We start from the raw sequence: 24,355 nt of genomic DNA on the forward strand, positions 1-24,355 counted from the left end.
GTCAGGGTCATAGTTAATTAACAGAGTTAATTAATGCTAACTCTAATCCTAACTAAGATTAGTCAGAGCCAGGTCCACATGTTAGTGTCGGGTGGGGGGGTAGTTAAACGGTGATTAGCACTAAGCTAATCACCTGACCGACGGGGCCCATCTGACGGGCCGGCGGGGTGAAACCGTTCAAACCCGCCGGTGGCTAGCCGCCGGCGAGGCCGAACGCGGCGGAGGGGCACGGAAATCACCCTCCGGCGACCAAACGCGCGGCGGAGACCACCTAATCGAAGCCCAGGTTCACGCGCATCCAGTGGGACACGTGGGAGGCCGTGGGGTGGCCGGAGGCGACGGTGGCATCGACCTCGGCGGTGGCCGGAGTTCGGCCGAGGAGGAGGTCGACACTCTGGGCTGTAAAATGCATGGCTCTTGTCTCCTACGGCCTTTACGCTAGCTCACAAGGCTCTTGGGCATGGTTGGGTGACCAGGGGGTCGCCAGAATGTCACCGGCGACGAGCTCGAGCGGAGGTGAGCTTCGGCTCATGCAGCCAGGGGGCTAGAGGGTGCATAAGGGCATGGGAAAAGGGGGAGAAGACGGCGGGGCTCATAGCGGGCTTATAGGGCTGCTCGGTGTTTCTGGGGACGCGCTGGAGACGACAGAGTGGCGATGGCAATCTGCAGCGGCCGGAGGTGAAGACGATGGTGATGGAGGCTCTCCAGGGCTTCCTGAGCCACGTGGCTCGTCGGAGAGCTAGCAAGCGACGACGCGGAGCTCGTGGACACGACAGAGGGGCGAGGGGATGGCGGGGAGCGCGTCGGCGGTGAGTTGCAGCGACGGCTGCGCTCAGTCGCAGAGAGAGGAAGAGATCAAGGGGAGGAGGGAGAGTGATAGAGAGTGAGAGAGGTGCGAGGCGGCGCTTGGCGTCATCAAGGACGTCCACACGTTGATGGGGAGGACAGGCAGGCAGGTGGCATGGCGTCACGACGGTGCGTGCGCGTCGGCCACACGCCCGACCGACTAGCGCGAGGACAAGGATGACTGGCACTGTGCTAGTGGGCCGGTTGGGCTCTACAGTGCCAGGCCGCACAGGTACGTTCTTTTTCCATTTTCTTTTGTTTTCTATTTTCTGACATTTGTTTCTGCTTTAAAAATAATACTAAACTAAATTATTTTCTTATGCCAATTTTTGTAGGAACTATTTGGATTATTCCAGAGCTCCCCAACAACTAACATAATTTTTTGACATATATTATATATATAACAATATATATCCAATGCAAATATTTACTGCATTAATTCCAAATGCCCAAAATAAATACCTATGAGCTCCTAAAAATATTGGTTTGAATTTTACCTCTGATCAATATTTTCAGAGAGCAACATGAACATTTTCTTGGACCTTTTTGGAGCAATTTTTATTTGGGTTATTTCCAGAAATGATTTCTGAGGGTTTCACAAATCCTCAATTCAAATTTAAATGAAGTTTAAACATGATGCACACATGACTAACTAGTCTAGGTCATACCAGAACTAGGGATGTGACAACTCTCCCCCACTTGAAAGAATCTCGTCCCACGATTTAGGGGTCGACGGAAAGAAAGTGGGGTACTCCAGTCGAAGACGATCTTCTCGCTCCCAATTAGCTTCTCTCTCAGAATGATGAGACCACTGAACCTTAAGGAACTTGATGTTCTGAAGTCGGGTAACACGCTCTGCTTGATCAAGAATGTGAACTGGGTACTCTTAATATGTGAGGTTATCTTGGAGATCAAGCGTTTCGTGGTCCACTTCGCGGATGGGATCCGAGAAGCAACGCCTGAGTTGAGAGACGCGGAAAACATCATGCACTCTGGAAAGATGTGGGGGTAGTTCCAACTGGTAGGCAACCGCTCCTCGTTTAGCGAGAATGCGAAAAGGACCAATGTAACGAGGAGCCAACTTGTCTTTGAGAATTTGGTTGACTCGTTCCACCTGACCACTCGACTGAGTGTGGAAAGCAGTACTGAAGGAAAGCTGGGTTCCCATGGCAGTTTGGAAACTCTCCCAGAAATGAGAAGTGAAGAGACTACCACGGTCTGAATTGATCTCTAGTGGAACACCATGAAGTGACACTATTCGAGAAATATATAAGTCAGCGAGCTGACTAGCAGTGATACTCCCTCGAACAGGTAGGAAGTGCGCCACTTTGGAGAGACGATCAATGACTACGAAGATAGCATTATTCCCTCTCTTGGTCCTGGGAAAGCCGGTGATGAATTCCATACCAACTTTATCTCATTACCACTCAGGAATAGCTAAGGGGCGAAGGGTGCCATAAGGTCTCTGATGCTCTGCCTCAACGCGATGACAAACATCACAGTTAGCAATAAGCTGAGCAATTTCTCTCTTCATCCTGGTCCACCAGAACCTCTGGCGTAGGTCCAGATACATATTAGTACTACCGGGATGAATCGTGAGAGGAGATTCATGCGCCTCCTTAAGAATCAATTGTCGTAGATGTTGATTCTTAGGAACCACCAAGCGATTCTCAAAGAAAACAACACCTCGATCATCCATAGAGAAACATCCACGAACTCCCTTCTTAATATTTCTCTTGATGTGGATAACACCCCTATCAAACTTCTGGTCAGTAATGATCTGATCCTCGAGGGTAGGTTTCGCCACCAAGGTAGAAAGGAATCCATGAGGAGCAATGTGAAGGTTAAGCTGACAAAATTCCTCACGGAGAAGTGGTTGGCCCTGCTGCAACATGAGATTGTTGCAATAGGATTTACGGCTTAGTGCATCAGCCATGACATTGGCTTTGCCTGGAGTGTAGGTAATCCCTAGATCATAATCTGAGATCACCTCCAACCAACGTCTTTTCCTAAGGTTCATATCTGGTTGGGTAAAGATATACTTGAGACTTTGGTGATCGGTGTAGATCTCGCAACAATTACCAAGAAGGTAATGTCGCCAGGTCTTGAGTGCATAGACTACGGTTGCAAGTTCTAGATCATGTGTAGGATAATTCTCCTCATGTGGATGCAACTGTCGAGATGCATAGGCAATCACATGACGATCCTGCATAAGAATTGTTGGTGTCCTGGATATGAGAGTATCCAGCCCTACTTGCCCGCGACCCACCACGTGGCTCCATCGATGGTCTGGTATGGCCCGGCAATAACATCAACACCACAAGACCCTCGCGAGGCGGACGACGCCAAGACCCTTTAAGGGAGCAGCCTCCTCAAGAGGGCTCCTGAGGGGCAGAGAGTTCTATGCAAGATACCTCATGAGGCTCAGCTGACGTGAGCCATGACGACCAAGGCCAGGAGGGTGCCAGGCGGGCGCAGAGCGCAGGTTTCCTCTTTGGTGCAAGAGAGGCAAGCCACAGGCGCGGAGTCCCGAGGAATCAGCCAAAGGTTGCCATTCCGGCGCAACGAGACCAAGACTGCCAGGATGGCAGGACGGAGGTCATCAACGAGCCCACCACAGCATCACGACCGGAGGCTTTTCGCAGGCGAAGACTACTTTTGTCAGGATAGAATGTACTTCTTGTCCCCTTTCAAACTCCGCCGTTGTGGAATCCCTTCCCTCTCATATTTTGGAAGAGGACCAAGGCCACTATAAATAGGACTAGCCACCACCATAGGAAGGGGCCCGAAACCAGCACAAGTAGAGCACCTCACCAGCTCAAGAACACCTCTCCTACGGAGGCTTGTTCATCCACTGTACTTGTTCATCCATAGCCCCTCGAGGCAATCCACCACACCACACTGGATTAGGGTATTACACCACAACGATGGCCCGAACCTGTATAAATCTCTATGTCTTTGTGTCTCTCTGAGCTCGACACGCTAGGCCCAGGAGGATCGCGAGTAGGGAGGCTGGGCAGGTTGAGATCTCTGCACGCACCCAGAGTTTGAACCTCTCAAGGGTTGCTGGATCCCGAAATCAGACATTTGGTGCGGCAGGTAGGGGTGTGTCGGATCCTCTCTTCCGTCGTTCGATCCGCCGCCGCTCCAACGTCTCCATGGCCGACACGCGCGAGGCTCGCGTTGAGCGTCAGGCTGCTGCCGCTGCCCGCATTGCTCAGACGGCTCCGGCGGGTGACGGCTGCTCCCGCCATGCTCCTTCTTCGGAGGCTAACGTCGCCACGGGCCCTGCCGGCCATGAGCATCAAGCTTCATCACTGCACCCATTGGTGTGCCGTGACGGCCGCATCGCTACTCCATCACTAACCCCAGCAGCTTAGTCATCCCACGCGCGTCACGGCTAGGTGGACGCGCAGGCCGCTCTGCTCACAACGAGGGATCTTCTTCGCTACCGCCCGGTGGGAGATCTCTACGAGGAGTGGCTCGGGCACATCGCCGAGCTCATCAATGTCGCGCATGGGGGCTCCGATGGGCCGACTCGCTCGCTGCCTCAGCAACCACCTGCAGCGGGCGACGTGGCGCACGGGGCTCCTCCAGCACCTCTGGCCCGTTGCGCCATCATCGAGCCAAGGCGCATGGCTCCATGACGCGACCCGCATCGCCCGGTGCCGGCTCGGGATGACGTGAGCTGCCAGGTGGTGCAGCGCCCCCAAGGGGAAGCCCGCGTGCTTCCAGCACCCCATCACCAGGCCTGCGTGCCGCCACAAGAGGTGGCGGCGCGCGTGCACCAGGATCACGTTCCACCCCCTCGATGACCTCCGATGGCCATGGCAGGATGCCGCGTGTTCACTCCGGAGCTCCGCAACGTCGCCTGGCCAAGCAAGTTCAAGCCCGACGTGCCTCCGCACTATGACAGTAGCGCAGACCCCGCCGAGTTCTTGCAGCTCTACGAGCTGAGCATCGAGGCGGCCAATGGCGACGATAAGATCATGGCAAACTGGTTGCCGATGGACCTCAAGGATGGGGCGCGTTCTTGGCTCCTGAACCTGATTGAGGGGTCGGTCTCTTCCTGGGAGGAGATGCGCAACTGCTTTATCGCCAACTTCCAGGGCACTCGCCACCGTCCGCCGGCCGCGGGGGTCCTGCGACGCATCAAGCAGCAACCTGGAGAGACCATGCAGAAGTATATCCAGTGCTTCAACAACGTTCGCCTCAAGATCCCCAAGGTGTTAGACGAGGCCATCATCTCCGCGTTCACTGATGGCGTCCGTGATGTCAAGATGAAGGAGGAGCTCGCCATCCACGAGGATCTCTGCACCGCTCAGGAGATGTTCAACATGGAGAACAAGTGCGCAAGGGCTAAGGAGGGACGCTTCTCTCTCCTCGAGCTCCCTGATGCTGATCTAGAAACAAGAAGACCAAGGCCAAGGACACGAAGCGCAAGGGGCCAGCCATGCTTGCAGCCAAGCTAGAGACCAAGCGCGCCTTTGACCACCCCGAGTCGTCCAACGGCAAGTGGCCATTCTGCGCCTTCCACAACGTCTACAGCCACAACACCAGTGACTGCCAGGAGCTTAGGGCCCTCCATGACGGGTGCCTCGGTCGACTCCCCAAGTGCAGCAATCAAGGCTACAGTCACGGAGGCGGCCGAGGTGGAGGATGCTAGGACGAACATGACCGTTGTCAGGAGTGGCGTGACCAGCCTCGCGAGGACCGTTGGGAGGACCAGCCTTGCGAGGGCAATTGGAGGGAGCGGCCTCATGAGGATCGACCTCAGGGAAACGCATCCTTGCCTCCTCTGCCTCCACTGCCAACGAGGAATGAAGATCACCACCAGGACGAGGGGGCTGGGGGCTTCCAGGAGCCGCGAGCCATTGCCTGCATCTTGGGCGGCTCACAGGTCCCAACTTCCCACCGCGTCTTCAAGCAGTTCATGCGCGAGGTGAATGCAGCGCTTCCCAAGCTTGAAGCAAATCGCCCTCTCAAGTGGTCCCAGTGCGCCATCACCTTCGACTCCACGCACCGGCTCAAGTGCGCGGCTACCGCAGGCGCACTCCCCATGCTCCGCTCCCCAGTCATCAGCAACGTCCTCAAGATGCCAGGAAGCAGCGGCATCATCATGGTCGCCTGTCAAGAGAAGGATGAAGTGTGCTCCCTCGAGAGCGCATTCCAAGCTGCAGTAGTTGAGAACCCCGAAGACAAAGACGGCGCCCTCACTCCTAAGGCCGCCCCAAGAAATAAGCTACATCTGGGACAGGGGTCTCATGAGGGAGCATCACTCGAGGGCGCAACACTGAGCCTCGCGGATCCAGACGCGGCACCTTCACCCATCGTATAGGAAGGCACGCCCGATGCTTCTCCCACGCTGGGCTCGGGGCTCTGCTTTGGAGGGCCTCAGATCTAGCCAACATCGCGAGAGTGGCGCTCAGGCACTACGTGGAGGCGCTCTTTAGAGCACGCTTCCCAGGCGAAGGTAGCAGGCGTGAGGCACAAGGCATTTAGGAGTTCATCAGCAAGGCAATCGAAGAGATTCAGGAAGGAAGGGTTCTGCAAGGCGATCGTCGCTTGCCACGTGGCGCAGCTCACTGCCCTGGCGAGGGTAAGGAGTTCCGCGTCTGCATCGACATCCCCGGGCTCAGCAGGGCCGCGTCTCGGTGGCTCATGTGGCCGTCTCGTGTCGGCCGATGCGAGGGACCGCTGATAACCCACAAGTGTAGGGGATTGCAACAGCTTTCGAGGGTAGAGTATTTAACCCAAATTTACTGATTCGACACAAGGGGAGCCAAAGAATATTCTTGAGTATTAGCAATTGAGTTGTCAATTCAACCACACCTGGATAACTTAGTATCTGCAGCAAAGTATTTAGTAGCAAAGTAGTATGATAGTAATGGTAACGATAGCAAAAGTAATATTTTTGGGTTTTGTAGTGATTGTAACAATAGCAACGGAAAAGTAAATAAGTGAAGCACAGTATATGAAAAGCTCGTAGGCATTGGATCAGTGATGGATAATTATGTTGGATGCGATTCCTCATGTAATAGCTATAACATAGGGTGACATATAACTAGCTCCAATTCATCAATGTAATGTAGGCAGGTATTCTGAATATAGTCATACGTGCTTATGGAAAAGAACTTGCATGACATCTTTTGTCCTACCCTCCCGTGGCAGTGGGCTCCTAGCAGAAACTAAGGGATATTAAGGCCTCCTTTTAATAGAGAACCGGACCAAAGCATTAACACATAGTGACTACATGAACTCCTCAAACTACGGTCATCACCGAGAATTATCCCTATTATTGTCACTTTGGGGTTGTCGGATCATAACACATAATAGGTGACTATAGACTTGCAAGATAGGATCAAGAACACACATATATTCATGAAAACATAATAGGTTCAGATCTGAAATCATGGCACTCGGGCCGTAGTGACAAGCATTAAGCATAGCAAAGTCATAGCAACATCAATCTCAGAACATAGTGGATACTAGGGGTCAAACCCTAACAAAACTAACTTGATTACATGATAAATATCATCCAACCCATCACCGTACAGCAAGCCTACGAAGGAATTACTCACGCACGACAGTGAGCATCATGAAATTGGTGATGGAGGATGGTTGATGATGACGATGGCGACGAATCCCCCTCTCCGGAGCCCCGAACGGACTGCAGATCAGCCCTCCCGAGAGAGATTAGGGCTTGGCGGCGGCTCCGTATTGTAAAACACGATGAAACTTCCTCCCTGATTCTTTTCTCCGTGAAACAGAATATATGGAGTTGGAGTTGAGGTCGGTGGAGCTGTAGGGGGGCCACGAGACAGGGGGCATGCCCAGAGGGGGTGGGCGCGCCCCCCACCCTCGTGGACAGGGTGTGGTCCCCTCGTCTTTATCTTTTTCCAGTATTTTTTATATTTTCCGAAACTTGTCTCCGAGGATTTTCAGGTCATTCTGACAACTTTTGTTTTCTACACATAAAACAACATCATGGCAGTTCTGCTGAAAACAACGTCAGTCCGGGTTAGTTTCATTCAAATCATGCAAGTTAGAGTCCAAAACAAGGGCAAACGTGTTTGGAAAAGTAGATACGTTGGAGACGTATCAACTCCCCCAAGCTTAAACCTTTGCTTGTCCTCAAGCAATTCAGTTGATAAACTGAAAGTGATAAAGAAAAACTTTTACAAAATCTGTTTGCTCTTGTTGTTATAAACATGCAAAGCCAGCATTCAGGTTTCAACAAAAATTATGAACTAACCATACTCACAATAATACCTCAGTCTCACAATTACTCATATCAATGGCATAATCAGCCAGCGAGCCATAATAATAAAATTCGGATGACAACACTTTCTCAGAGCAATCATAACATGATATAACACAATGGTATCTCGCTAGCCCTTTCTGAGACCGCAAAAGATAAATGCAGACCACCTTTAAAGATCAAGGACTGACTAAACATTATAATTCATGGTAAAAGAGATCCAGTCAAGTCATACCCAATATAAACCAATAGTAATACATGCAAATGATAGTGTGCTCTCTAGCGGGTGCTTTTTAATAAGAAGGTGATGACTCAACATAAAAGTAAATAGATAGCCCCTTCGTAGAGGGAAGCAGGGACTTGTACAGGTGCCAGAGCTCGATTTTAAAATAGAGATTGAATAATATTTTGAGCGGCATACTTTCACTGTCAATGCAACGACTATGAGATGGCTGTATCTTCCATACTACATGCATTATAGGCAGTTCCCACGCAAAATGGTAAAAGTTTATACTCCCCCACCACCAACAAGCATCAATCCATGGCTTGCTCGAAACAACGAGTGCCTCCACTTAACAACAATCCTGGGGGAGTTTTGTTTAATTATATTGATTTGCTTTGATCTTTTTGGATCATGGGACTGGGCATCCCGGTTACCGGCCCTTTCTCGTGAATGAGGAGCGGAGTCCACTCCTCTTGAGAGTAACACACCTAGCATGGAAGATATAGGCAGCCCTAGTTGAAACATGAGCTGATCGAGCATACAAAACATAATTTCATTTGAAGGTTTGGAGTTTGGCACATACAAATTTACTTGGAACGGCAGGTAGATACCGCATATAGGAAGGTATGGTGGACTCATATGGAATAACTTTGGGGTTTAAGGAGTTTGGATGCACAAGCAGTATTCCCGCTTAGTACAGGTGAAGGCTAGCAAAAGACTGGGAAGCGACCAACTGAGAGAGCGACAACAGTCATAAACATGCATTAAAATTAATTCACACTGAGTATAAGCATGAGTAGGATATAATCCACCATGAACATAAATATCATGAAGGATATGTTGATTTGTTTCAACTACATGCGTGAACATGTGCCAAGTCGAGTCACTCAATTCATTCAAAGGAGGATACCATCCCATCAAACCACATCATAATCATTCTAATAGCATGTTGGCATGCAAGGTAAACCATTATAACTCATAGCTAATCAAGCATGGCACAATCAACTATAATCTCTAAATGTCATTGCAAATATGTTTACTTCACAATAAGCTGAATAAGGAACGATGAACTCATCATATTTACAAAAACAAGAGAGGTCGATTTCATACCAGCTTCTCTCATCTCAAGCAGTCCACTACAAGAAATATGTCAACTTGTGACCACCACTATTGGTCACTGAAAGGTCATGGTTTTTCATTTGCGACCTTTTTGTGACCAAAAACAGAAGGTCAAAAGCTGGCGGTCGTAAACTGACTATAGCGACCTTTCTTCTAGAATGGTCGAAGATGTTTATGACCAAAATATGTCCACTGTGGCGTTTTGGTCACTAGCAACCTCCTCAGGCCATGTAGGCATCCAGCATGGCAAGCTAATGTGGCACAAGATTCAGCCCGGTCCAATTCAGTTTCCTACATGGGCCTAGCCCATTAATTCAGCCTTTTAATATTTATTTATTTTCTATAAGTTACACGGGCCAACCCATTTCAGCCTTTTATTTATTTCTGGGCCGGGTCTTTTAACATTGTTTGGGCCATTATATTTTGGAGCTGGTCCCACTTGTCATCTTCTCACACATTGGGCCCACTTGACAGAAAATTCAAAACTGCTTAGATTATTTTCATAAGTGAATCCCACAAGTTAGGTTTCCATTCCACATGTTTTCAAATCACATACATAATCAATATTTCAAACAGAACAGTACAAATGTAGTTCATCAAATAAAACTAACTTAGTCTACTACAATTTGTACATAGTTATTACAACCCAGATATGCCTACTATTACAATATTACAATATTTACATTCTATTACAATCAAATAGAACAGACGACTCTTTGCTGAGTAGAGCTATATGGTTTCGAACTTCATTTTGTAGACCTGGAGCTCCTGAACACAAAGACAAACATCATTAGAGATTAGAGTGTACACATGCTAGGTCTAGCATTGGTTAAAAATAACTAATAATCACATGACGAATCTGAATGCAGCATATAAAAAGAACTAGTTCATTTCATGAGTATGAGATCTAACTGTTTTCCACTCGGTAGATAACCTACCAGGGAGGCCTTGATGTAAATAGAGGTACGTGTAAATATATGTGCTCACAGGCTTGAATACATCGCCAGGAACTGTAAGTACAGAACATGTAACATGGTGGCTACATAAACAGAACGAGACGTGGCATGTTTAAAAGTCCGAGCCCATGCTATGCCTATATATAATCAGGTGCAGCTTAAATATACGTGGGCACATACTGAAATGAACAAGATAGCATGATGATATCCGATCGACTAGATTTGGGAGAAACCTGATCGAGCCAACACAAAAAAGAAATAGAGCAAGATTTGAGCTGTACCTGCAGTGTGTTACTTATGGTGGAACTGGAAGGAGACTTGCTCGGATTTAGTCAACACGAATTGTAAGTGTAAAGCAGATCATCTTGGCTGTTACACACGAAAAGAAAAGATAGTGTGTTTTTTAGACTGCATAGTCAACAACAACAACAAATGTATAGAATGTTTAGGTACACAAGCATGTGTAGCAAGCATTAAAAGTTCAATCTGTTTGGTAGAAGGCACCATTGATCTCGTTCTCACAGCCATACTTACACGCACACATGCAATTTTAATTAATTAAATGGGCAGGCAACAAAGGAAATTACAAATCTAGGGGCAGGAGGTAGTGAGAGCAACTCAAGATATACACTACTAGAGGGATCATCAAGATGTAGGGGATGGAGGTGTCTCACTTGGTTTCAAAATAAGATGCACACAAAGACAATCACATAAATATAGCAGTGCATAGTACTGAGGAAACAGGGACATCTCTTTACCAACATGTATAATTCGGAGCAGCAGTAGCGAGCAGAGGAAGATGAGAGGGAGATGGAGATTCTTATTAGCTGAGGCTGAAACAAAAGCATTTGAGGAGGAAAGCTACGTGCATGTGCACTTGCGAGGCCACATATTCTGGGTCGTCCACCACACTAGCCACCATCATGTACCCGTCCCATCAACAACGTTACTCCTGCAGCATCCACAGATAACCATTTATAAATTAAACAGACCAGCTACACGTACAAGGTTATACTAAGCATGTAAGTATAGTCCAGCTACACGTACAAGGTTATACTAAGCATGTAAATACATTCCAGCTACACATACAAGGTTATACTAAGCATGTAAGTACAGTCCAGCTATAAAGTGGATGGCAAAGTGTGGCTGTTGTTCTTGCTACTTTAGCCAACTGAGCTAATTAATCTCATCAACCTAATACACTTCAAATATTGAGTACAGCAGCAACATCTACTTGTTACTGGAGTTCCAGTTCAAGATGGCCAGAGGCCACTTGGAACCATGGAACCTGCACAATTTCCACCATATATATGAATGAGTTAGAAAGAAAACTAGAGTTGAACTACCCAGCCTCATACATACATACATACATACATACAGGAGCAAAATTTGATTACACAAGAAGGTAGCTGGAGTTTCAGATGTTCAGAACAGATCAACATGTTGAGCAGTTACGAAATCACGAGAAAGAAGTGGGAGGGTGGATCACGATGGTCTCATCTCGTTACTGTCGTCCTCATCCAACCCCGGCGACCAAGTACACATCCAAGCCAGTTCACGAATCCATGGGTGCTAGCTTGCCTACCAGCTCCAGCATTGTGCCCCTGGATGCCACAAAAACAACCTGACTTATAGGAATAGATAGAGAAGAACAAAAGCGAAACAACACACTAATGCTACAGTGCCTCGGGGTATAATTTTAATATAGCCAGCAACACTTAAAGAAATAATATCTACAGATGATTCCATACAAAGTAGAATAGTTGTACTTGGCAATGCACACTAGCTAACAGAATGTCCACAATAAATATTTTGGCTAAACTACTTTCCTTGAGAGCTTTACAAATTACAATAATGATTCATCTCACTATTTCTAGAGGTTGTAAGGAATCTACCCAACTCCTGTTGCGTGGAACTAAACCCGAGCTCCTTCCTTAATTAACAACCTTAAGTATGCATGCTGCAGATTTGTACAATTTCTAGATTAAACGTACTCCTTGTGTACCTTAACGGATTAATTAATAGTCCATTCATGTGCTGATTACCTAGACTACAGTGCAAGCAACTTGTGCAAAGGGCATAAGTGAGCAACTCTTTGCCCTTCACCATACAGAAAGTTAGGCCTAACGAGATATTGATTTTATTGAATCCACGATCGGCTTATGTGGAAACCAACCCATCCACGGCTAACGTAGGATATTTCTAGGTATGTGTTGATCGAAATGTTGCCACCAAGGTAAGGCACCCAATTAAACATGCGAGGCCAAGAATCTGGCACGGGCAGACCCGGAACAACACCAACGGCAGGTCGAGCGCGGCGAAGAGCGCCGGCCGGGAGAGCGCGGCCATCCACCAGGAGCGGCAGCACGCCATGGCGCCGCGCCACAGGTCCTCCAGGCCCAGCCGCGAGAACGCCTCTGCCAGGCACACCGGCGTCAGATCCGCCCACTCCCTCTGCTCCTCCTCCTCCCTCGGCGCCGCCTCGCCGGCCTCGCGTCCGGTCCCCATCTCGCCTCCGCTCGTTTTTCTCTTCGGGTTGGTGGGCTGCTTGGTTCGGTTGAGTGGTGAGGGAAGGGGAGGGGCAAGAGGAGGGGGCGTGGGGGAGGCCATGAACGACGGCGAGCTCCACCGAAGGGAGGTGGCAGTGGTGGCGATGGATCTGGAAGGGAGGCGGCGATGGATTGGGTTGCCGGGCTCGCGGTGAGGTGAGACGAGGGAGAGATGGTGAGGGGAGGGAGGGACGAGGTCGGCAGCGGTGGGTGAGGAGGACGGCGAGATCAACGGTGAGTGAGGAGGACGACGAGGTCGGCGGTGGATCGGGAGGCGGTGGGGTGAGATTGGATCGGGAGGTGGCGGCGGCAGCGAGCAGATGGGGGGAGAAGGGTGCGATGGGGGAAGGGTTGTGATCCGAGCTAGGGTTTGTGCTCCGGTGGGGTAGATGGACGGATGGATGTGGGATGGTGAGATGGATGGATGGATGGATGAGTGCCATGTCATCAATCCGTGGGAATGGTTCTGATTGGTTCGGAAAATCAGTGATTTAAAAGAGTTTCCAAGTACAAAAACTAGAGGAATTTTGTGAAGTAGCTATCAAAAATTGTAATGACCCAGTGGATCTCGATCTAGAATGGGGATGAGGAAGGAGAGAACAGAGTAGGTGAGAGGCGTGGAGAAGGAGAGAAGGATTCGATCAAACACTCGCTGCTCATTTCCCCGATGCTTCGTACATAAGTAGCTGCCCTCCTGGGCTACCATTACATGGCCTCCGGCCCACACGCTCCCACGGGCCCAAGGCCCACACACGCACACACCCGTTGCAGTTCAGTTATCTGAATAACAGACTGCACTCGTTCAGTCCGCTACTGATGCATCAGTAGGCGCGACATTGTCCTCCCCTTGAGATGAAGCTCCTTCCCAGATGCAGGCTGATGGGTAGCGCTGGCGAAGAACAGCGTAATCTTCCCAAGTGGTGGCTGATGGTGGCATGTTTGCCCATTGGACACGGAGTTGCACAACTGGTGCATCGCCCTTCTTCATCATCCTCCGCTCCACGATCACCACAGGCTCCGTTTCACCCCAGAGAGATCAGGCACCCGCGGCAGCTCGGCGAAGACTGGGGTATAATCTGGGGTGAAGGGTTTGAGCTGGGAGATGTGAAATACCAGATGGATACGGCTGTCTGGAGGCAACTGCAGGCGATATGCCAGAGTCCCAATCCACTCTGTTACTTCAAACGACATGAAGAACTTGTAGGACAGCTTGCGGCATGGGCAGTTTGCGACGGTCGACTGCGCGTACGGCTACAGTTTCAGGAGCACCTTCTCGCCGATGTCGAAAGCGCGCTCCGCGCAATGACGGTCGGCTTGCTTCTTGAAGCGAGTTTGGGCGCGCGCAAGCTGGGTGCGTAGCATCTCTGTGTGTGTTGTCCAGTCCAGCTCCGGTGACGCCACTTGATCTTGTAGGGTGGAGCTCAGGTGTGGTAGGCCGCCCAGGTTTGGTTCCTTGCCGTACAAGGCCTTGAACGGCGAACAGTTGAGCGAGGAATGATGAGCGGAGTTGTACTAGAATTCAGCTGCAGGAAGCCACTTGCGCCATTGCCGTGGTGTGCCGTGCACCGCACACCGCAAATACATCTCGAGGCATTGGTTGACGCATTCGGTCTGGCCGTCCGTCTGCGGGTGGTACGCCGTGGAGTAGAGCAGCATGGTTCCCGCGGCGGCGAGCAGTTCGCGCCACATGGCGCTCATGAAAATCTTGTCGCGATCCGAGATGATGGAGTGAGGGACGCCGTGCAGCTTGATGACGTGCTCCCAGAATGATCGGGCAACTTGCGCAGCGGTGAAGGGGTGGTGTAGTGGGATGAAGTGCGCGTACTTGGTCAGACGATCGATGACGACCATGATGGCATTAGACCCCTCTGATTTAAGCAGCCCCTCGACAAAGTCCATGGTCAGATCATGCCAAGGTTCCGTTGGAATTGGTAGGGGTTGCAGCTTGCCTGCGGGGTGCGTGTGCTCATGCTTGGCATGCTGGCAGACGGCACATTGACGGACAAAATCCTCCACAGCGCGCTTCAGTCCAGGCCACGCTAACAGTTTTCGGACGTGATGGTACGTAGCCGTTGCGCCGGAGTGGCCCCCAATAGCGCTGTGATGCAGCGCGCCGATCAGCTCGGTCGGCAGCGCAGAATTGGCTCCAATCCACAGACGCCCGCGCTGCCTGATCACGCCATTCTGAAGCGTGCGCCCTTGATCATCCGTGGTGGTGACTGCCAGCTTGGCTAAGAGTTCTTGTGATTCAGGGTCCATCTCGTAGGAGTTCGCGACTTCTTGTAACCACTGTGGCTAACAGACTGATAGTGCATCCAGCGTCAACAGATGGCCCACTCAGGATAGCGCGTCAGCGGCACCATTCTCAACGCCTTTCTTGTACTGAAAGGTGAACTGTAGGATCACCATCTTGGACATGGCCTTGCGCTGCAGCTCATTCACCAGTTGTTGATCCTCGAGCATGCAGAGACTCTTGTGGTCGGTGAGGATTTCAAACGGAGCCCGCTGCAGGTAAGGTCTCCACTTGTCGATGGCCATCATAATGGCCAAGAACTCCTTTTCATACGTGGACAACTTCTGGTTCTTGATCCCCAAAGCCTTGCTGAGATGGGCGATGGGGTGGCCATCCTGGGTGAGCACTGCGCCCACTCCCGTGTCGCACGCGTCAGTCTCAATGGCAAAAGGGCGAGAGAAATCCGGAAGCGCTAGCACTGGCGTGCTCACCATCGCTTGTTTCAGCATGTCGAACGCCTGCTGGGCCTTGTCACTCCACTCGAATCCTTTCTTGGTCAGGAGCTGGGTGAGCCGCTTCGCGATGATGCCATAATGTTGGACGAACTTGCGGTAGTAGCCGGTGAGGCCAAGAAAACCACGCAATTCAGTTATTGTAGAGGGCACCGGCCACGCCTGCATCGCGCTCGTCTTGCTTGTGTCTGTGGCGATGCCGGACTGTGAAATGACGTGGCCCAGGTACTCGATGCTTTCCTGGGCGAAAGAACACTTGGAAGCCTTGGCGAACAGTTGATGTTCGCGTGGCAGTTCGAGTTTGAGGCGCAAGTGTTGTTCATGTTCCTGTAGATCAAAGCTGAAGACCAATATGTCGTCAAGAAAAATGATGATGAACTTACGGACATAGCGGCCGAATATGCTGTTCATCAGGCACTTGAAGGTTGCCGGCGCATTGCAAAGGCCAAACGGCATCACCCTGAAGTGATAGTGCCCGTGGTGGGTTTCAAATGCAGTTTTTGCTTCATCCTCCTCAAGCATGCAGATCTGATGGTACCCTGCGCGGAGGTCGATCTTGGAGAAGTATTTTGCTCCAACAAGCTTATCCAGAAGTTCATCCACAATGGGTAGTGGGAATTTGTTCTTAACTGTAGCAGAATTGAGTCGATGAAAGTTAACACAGAAACACCAGCTCCCATCCTTTTTCTTCACAAGCAAGACCGGTGCGGCATATGGACTAATGCTGTGTAAAATGACACCTGATTGCAACATCTCCTGCACCTGCTGCTCGATCTCATCTTTCTGTGCTGGCGAGTAGCGGTACGGCTTGGTATTGATGGGGGCACTTCCTGGCTCCAAGTGTATGCCGTGATCATACTGACGATGAGGAGGCAGGGCCTTGGGTTCAGCAAACACGTCTTGATATTCAGAGAGCACTTTCTGAATCCTGGGAGGTACCGGCTCTGTATTCACTTTATCTGACGGCTCAATCGTGACCAGTGCTGATGTCCATATGTCATTGGTGACTTCCATTCGGTGAAGTTCATAAGCATCCAGTCCGGCCGTGGGGGATAGGTTGGTGGTGCGAACCCCTTGTAGTTGCACCGTCTTGCCCTCTGTTTCGAACGAAATGCGCTTTAGTTTCCAGTGACAGTTCATCGGGCTGTGGTCAGAGAGCCAATCCATGCCCAAAACTACGTCATACGCACTTAGCTGTAACACCCAAAGATCAGTGTGGAATGTATGTCCTGGCACTTGCCATGCCAACTGCTTCACCACCTTGTTACAGTGCAACCGCTGGCCATTTGCTACCCAAACAGAGACAGGCGGCAGTGCTTGGGTGTCGACCGCGATGCGCTGAATGAACGCCTTGCTGACGAAGCTATGAGAACTGCCCGAGTCCACCAGGAGCAGCATCACTTGATCCCCCACTTGTGCTCGAAGGCGAACGGTGGACGGCGCGTCTTCGCCGGAAATCGCGTGCTGCGATAAGGTACAGCACTCCGGCTCGGGCAGGGCCGGCTCATCGAGAAATTGCAAGGCGTGCACAGTGTCATCCGAGAGGATCTCGCCAAAATCACCCACTTCAATCATCAGTATTTGACCCGTGCGCTTGCACTGATGTTCGCGGGAGTACTTGTCGCAACAGCGAAAACAGAGACCGTTGGGTCACTTGAATTCGCGCAGCTGTCACTCACGTGCATACTCGTCGCCGCCCGGTCATGCGGCAGGAGCTGCATGCGCTTAGTTGTGGCTGGGTGCTGCTGGAGGTGGCCTGCCCACTGGAACAATGCGCGGCCGCTGCAGCCATTGCTTCTCCAGTTCTTCTTCCTGGATCCTTGCGAAAACAGCTGCGCGTGTGATGCTTGTTGGGGCCTACAAACGGACGCCCAATCGCAGTTCATCTTTCAGACCGAGAAGGAACTGGGAGATGAAGAATTGTGTGCTCAAGGTTGGATCCAGCGACAATAGGTGGTACATGGAGGTCTCAAATTGCTGACGATACTCTTGCACACCTCCAGTTTGCCGCAATTGCACTAGCTGATGCATCTGAGCTTCAAATTCTTCTGGTCCGAACTCTGCTTCAACTGCTGTTCTGAAGGCTGGCCATGACAGAGCAGGGTGCGTCTGTCTGTACGCCTGAAGCCACATGGCTGCGAGCCCATCCATGTACAGGCCGGCTGTGGCAACCCAACTGTGCTGCGACACCCGGTAGAGCTCGAAGTATGAGAGGCACCGCTCCAGCCAGATGCGCGGTGCGTCGCCGTCAAAGCGGGGGAAATCGTGCTTGGGCGGCTTGGTGTAGTGCTCGGCGCCCCGCTCGTATGCCATAGGCGAGGTTTGCAGCAAGAGAGGCGGCCCGTGGTTAACGAGCCGGGCGAACGGCAACTGAGCTGCGCCCTCCGTGTAAAGCGGTGGTGGCGGGGGTGGACGGGTCGTCAGAGGCGGAGGTGGTGGCGCGGGTTCGAAGGAGCCCGCGGTTGTCGATGTACCAGACGCAGATGCCCTGTGGTTGCTCGTAGCGGCGGGATCGGGGGGTGGAGGGGATTTGCGGGCCTCATCCACATCCGCTTGTGTCAGATTGATTTGCTTCGCCAAGTGCTTGAGCTCGGTGGAGACTTGGGTGTTGTAGGCGACTTGCGCTTGGTGGCGCTCGTCGGCGGTCCTCTGGCTGTCGTCGAGGCGGCGCAGGATGGTCTCTAGGAGGCCCTGCATCTTGTCTGTAGTTTCTGTCATCGCGTCCAGCACGCGGTGGGTCTGCGCGGAGGGCTTGGATAGTGCCGTGGTCACGATTCGGATCGAGGCGAACCCCAAGTAGGATTTCGAGGGAGCTCACCTGAGCGGCTCGCACCTAGCACGGTGGGTGTTACTGCCTGATCGGGGACGCGGCGGAGGCGACGGCGGGTGGTGGGGAATTTTTTTTGGGGAAGGCTCTGAGTACCAGATTGTAATGACCCAGTGGATCTCGATCTAGAATGGGGACGAGGAAGGAGAGAACAGAGTAGGTGAGAGGCGTGGAGAAGGAGAGAAGGATTCGATCAAACAGTCGCTGCTCATTTCCCCGACGCTTCGTACATAAGTAGCTGCCCTCCTTGGATACCCTTACATGGCCTCCAGCCCACATGCTCCCACGAGCCCAAGGCCCACACACGCACACACCCGTTGCAGTTCAGTTATGTGAATAACTGACTGCACTCGTTCAGTCCGCTACTGATGCATCAGTAGGCGCGACAAAAATATTTTGCAAAAGGGTACCACACAAATTTTCACTAGAGTTAGACCACATTTTATGGATAAGGACCAATTTGTACGCATTTCTTATCTTTCTAGCTATTTTTAATCATTTTTCGAGTGCCCCAAATGATGTTTTTTTGTGAAGAACCTACCAAATAATTATTGCAAAATTGCACCAAATCATTTTTCTAAAATACTAGGTCATATTTAATGCATAATTGACCAAATGGTTGGGTGTAAATTTTTTTTATCCACCTCTGGTGAAAAAGACAAATTTCAGCCGATTCAGGTGGAAGCGGGTTAAATCTGAACTGCAGCTACCTCATAGTTTGCTCTTTATTTTTTCAAAAATTAATTTCTAGGTACATAAGTATCTATTTAATCAGAGAAACACCAAAAAAAATTATAAGATTCAACCACTAGCTAGGAACGGTCATTCCCGTCGTTTTGACCGCATTTTGAAACATGTATAAAAAATTAAAAAAATCAAAAAATTGGAAAACCTTCGCATTGTGTCATTATATATGACCAAGTTTCCAGGAAAAATAATAAACTGGTAATACAGAAATTATTTTTAAAAAGTGTTCTCAGAAATGAGCTATCATGCGTGAAGATTCATGGCTTTCAAGCCAAATGATCAATCTTATGGCCACATTCATGGCATAGTTTTTTGAAATGATATCATATTATGCACATGGGTGCATATTGGAATTCCAAACAATGTTGCCTAAGGGAGTTTTAACTTTCATTGCACACAAGAGCCATTTTCCATTTTCCGAGTGCCCCAAATGAGGTTTTTTTGTGAAGGACCTACCAAATAATTGTTGCAAATTTGGACCTAATCAATTTTATAAAATACTAGGCCATATTTAATGCACAATTGACCAAATGGTTGGGTGTAAAAAGTTTTGATCCACCTCTGGTGAAAAAGACAAATTCCCGTCGATTCAGCTGGAAGCGGGTCAAATTTGAATTGCGGCTCCCTCATAGTTTGCTATTTATTTTTTTCAAAAATCATCTATAGGTACATAAGTATCTATTTAATCAGAGAAACATCAAAAGTTTTCCAAGATTCAACCACTAGCTAGGAACGGTCAAGCCCGCCGTTTTGACCGCATTTTGAAACGGGCGTAAAAAATTCAAAAAAAAATCAAGAAATTGGAAAACCTTCGCATTGTGTCATTATATGTGACCAGGTTTCCAGGAAAAATAAGAAACTTGTAATACAGTAATTATTTTAAAAAAATGTTCTCAGAAATGAGCTATCATGCGTGAATTCATGGCTTTCAAGCCAAATGATCAATCTTATGGCCACATTCATGGCATAGTTTGTTCAAATGATCTCATATTGTTCACAAGGGTGCATATTGGAATGGCAAACAATGTTTCCTAAGGAAGTTTTCATTTTCTTTGGACGAAAAAACCATTTTCCATTTTCTGAGTGCCTGAAATGAGTTTTTTTGTGAAGGACCTACCATATATTTGTTGCAAAATTGGACCTAATCAATTTTATAAAATACTAGGACATATTTAATGCACAATTGACAAAATGGTTGGGTGTCAAAAGTTTTGATCCACCTCTGGTGAAAAAGACAAATTCCCGTCGATTCAGTTGGAAGCGGGTCAAATTTGAACTGCAACTGCCTCATAGTTTGCTCTCTATTTTTTCCAAAAATCATATCTAAGTAAATAAGTATCTATTTAATGAGAAATGCATGGTTTGATGGCGAGACATCGAGGTTTGGACAGTGGCCGAGGGCCCCAACTCTAGAGCGCGTAAGCTCGCATGCCCGCTGCGTGGTCAGCGCGTAACCGTGACGTTGCCATGTGTGCTGGGCGGCCTTGGCATGTCTAGTGGGTTGGGCATTTCCCAGGTAGGTGCTAGGAAGAAAATCACAACATAAGATTCTCACGAGCAGACCGATCGATGCTCAAACATGAATAAGCAGCCAAGTGTTTGATTTGCGGTACGGGAAATGCACATGGCTAATGGGCGTGAGTTTTGGCTGAGGATGATCAGTTACTAAGAAGACTGTCTTCACAAATTTCCACCTCAAAAGGAGGAGCCTAGGTGGTACTTGCTTTACAAAGTACCACACTGGACATAAATACGAATGTTGAAGCTGGGCTCAAAATAATGAATGGATTGAGCTGGAATTTGGTGGAGGATGGTTATTTGGGCATAGGAAAGCACTGTAGAAAATGGATACCATTTGGACACGCCAAAGTGGTACTTCCTTCACAAAGTGTTGCTCTGAACAGAATAGGAAAATGAATATTTTCGAATTATTTTTGAACTAGGCAAGGAGTGTTTTTGACATATTTGATGAAGATATGATCCAAAACATTTATGAGATTTTTTTGGGAATTTTGGGAATAACAGAAATATAGGTTGCTTCACAACCTAGGGCAAAAACTGCCACATGGACATGACACATAGGCAAAACTGATGAGATGGCGCCTAGTCATCACAACCCACCACAATCTATAAGGCTATGAACATCTATATTGGTCATTAACAACTAGAAATAAGGAAGCGGACTAGCACTATTTGCTTGGTGACCATTTCGTGTAAGGAAATTACGACCTTTCTGACCAAAATGGTCGCAATGGTTTAGGGTTTGGAGCCCCCCGAACAGCTTTTGACCAATTGGTCAGAAATGGTCATAGATCTATGACCAATTCTTCCAGGGTCACTGACAGAAGGTCACTAGTTGACATATTTCTTGTAGTGGTCCATCATCTGTCGTCATTATTGCCTTTCACTTGCACGACCGAACGATGTTTATAATAATAATAGTGCACGTGAATTGGACTAAGCTAGAATCTGCAAGCATTCAACTCAAGAGAGAAGACAAAGTAATATGGGCTCTAAGTTAAATAAACAATCATGCATAAGAGAGCCACTAAACATTTTCAATATGGTCATCTACTCTCGATTCCCAAAGGAAAGAAAAGAAAATAAAACTATTTACACAGGAAAGCTCCCAACAAGTAAAAGAAGAACAAGAAATCTTTTTGGGTTTTCATTTTAATTTCTACTACAAGCATGGAAATGAAACTAACTAATTGTTTTGGTTTTTTCTTAAGGTTTATTAAACACATAGAAGAAAACTACAAAAAGAAAATTAAACTAGCATGGATAATACAATGAAAGAGTATGAGCACCAATGACTAGAATAGTGTGTGAACATGAATGTAAAGTTGGTGAGAACTATGTACTCCCCCAAGCTTAGGCTTTTGGCCTAAGTTGGTCTAATGCCACGGGTAGCCTGGCTGATATCTGTAGTTGTAACTGGGGTCGTACTGAGATGTAGCAGCCATTGCCTCGTGAGCTGCGGTATGTTGGTGAGCCACCTCCGCTCTCCCCTCGTGTTCAGCGGCTTCCTCCCTGGTAACAACATATCTCCCTTTTGCCTAGTAATCAAAAAGGGAAGGAGCAGGAAGAGTAACATGGACATCGCTATGTCTGTCAAAGATTAGTCGATACTGGAGGAATTGTTCATTCCTCTTTAAGAAAATGATGTTGGACCATAGCGCCATAATCTAAATAAGCAGGAGGTAACATCACATCCCCCTCTCGTGGGGCTATAACAAGATAATTTGCCACACGGGTCACATAAATTCCTCCAAATAAATCTCCAGCTCTACCATTTTTATGCAACCTACGTGCAACTATTGCCCCCAAGTTATAATCTTTATAACCTAACACAGCACTCTTGAGGACATAAAGATCAGGGACACACATATGACATGCTTCATCTTTACCGTTAATGTATCTACCAATGAAGAGAGCAAAATAATGTATAGCAGGAAAATGAATGCTCCCTATGGTAGCTTGTGTAATATCCCTAGACTCTCCCACAGTAATACTAGCAAGGAAATCTCTAAATTCAGATTTGTGGGGATCATTAGCACTTCCCCACTGCAGAAGTTTGCAACCAGTTGTAAAATCTTCTAAGTCCATGGTATAAGATTGATCATAAATATCAAACAGGACACTATGAGAATTACGCGAAGATGAAAATTTAAACCTTCTCACGAACGAATCAGTTAGATAGTAGTACTGAGGACACTTATCTTGCATGAAGTCCTCAAGATCGACATTACGCACATATGTATCAAATTCATCCTTAATGCCTGCATTGACCATAAACTCTTCTGACGGCCATTCACAAGATCGCACTTCAGCTTCCCTTGGTGGTTCATCGTCTTGCTCACGCATAGCACGCCTAGGTACTTTCTGTTGGAAATATGCCCTAGAGGCAATAATAAAAGTATTATTATTATATTTCCTTGTTCATGGTAATTGTCTTTTATTCACGCTATAACTGTATTATCCGGAAATCGTAATACACGTGTGAATACATAGACCACAATATGTCCCTAGTGAGCCTCTAGTTGACTAGCTCGTTGTGATCAACAGATAGTCATGGTTTCCTGGCTATGGACATTGGATGTCGTTGATAACGGGATCACATCATTAGGAGAATGATGTGATGGACAAGACCCAATCCTAAGCATAGCACAAAGATTGTGTAGTTCGTTTGCTAGAGCTTTGCTAATGTCAAGTATCTCTTCCTTTGACCATGAGATCGTGTAACTCCTGGATACCGTAGGAGTGCTTTGGGTGTATCAAACGTCACAACATAACTGGGTGACTATAAAGGTGCACTACAGGTATCTCCGAAAATATCTATTGTTTTATGCGGATCGAGACTGGGATTTGTCACTCCGTGTAAACGGAGAGGTATCTCTGGGCCCACTCGGTAGGACATCATCATATGCGCAATGTGACCAAGGAGTTGATCACGGGATGATGTGTTACGGAACGAGTAAAGTGACTTGCCGGTAACGAGATTGAACAAGGTATCGGTATACCGACGATCGAATCTCGGGCAAGTAAAATACCGCTAGACAAAGGGAATTGTATACGGGATTGATTAAGTCCTTGACATCGTGGTTCATCCGATGAGATCATCGTGGAACATGTGGGAGCCATCATGGGTATCCAGATCCCGCTGTTGGTTATTGACCAGAGAACGTCTCGGTCATGTCTGCATGGTTCCCGAACCCGTAGGGTCTACACACTTAAGGTTCGATGACGCTAGGGTTATAAAGGAAGCTTGTATGTGGTTACCGAATGTTGTTCGGAGTCCCGGATGAGATCCCGGACGTCACGAGGAGTTCCGGAATGGTCCGGACTTAAAGATTTATATATAGGAAGTCCTGTTTTGGCCATCGGGACAAGTTTCGGAGTCATCGGTATTGTACCGGGACCACCGGAAGGGTCCCGGGGGCCCACCGGGTGGGGCCACCTGCCCCGGGGGGCCACATGGGCTGTGGGGGGTGCGCCTTGGCCTACATGGGCCAAGGGCACCAGCCCCAAGAGGCCCATGCACCTAGGGAACCCTAGAGGGAAGAGTCCTCGAAGGGGAAG

Source organism: Triticum dicoccoides, chromosome 2B (assembly GCF_002162155.2).
Source record: "Triticum dicoccoides isolate Atlit2015 ecotype Zavitan chromosome 2B, WEW_v2.0, whole genome shotgun sequence".
In the NCBI taxonomy this organism is placed as follows: domain Eukaryota; kingdom Viridiplantae; phylum Streptophyta; class Magnoliopsida; order Poales; family Poaceae; genus Triticum; species Triticum dicoccoides.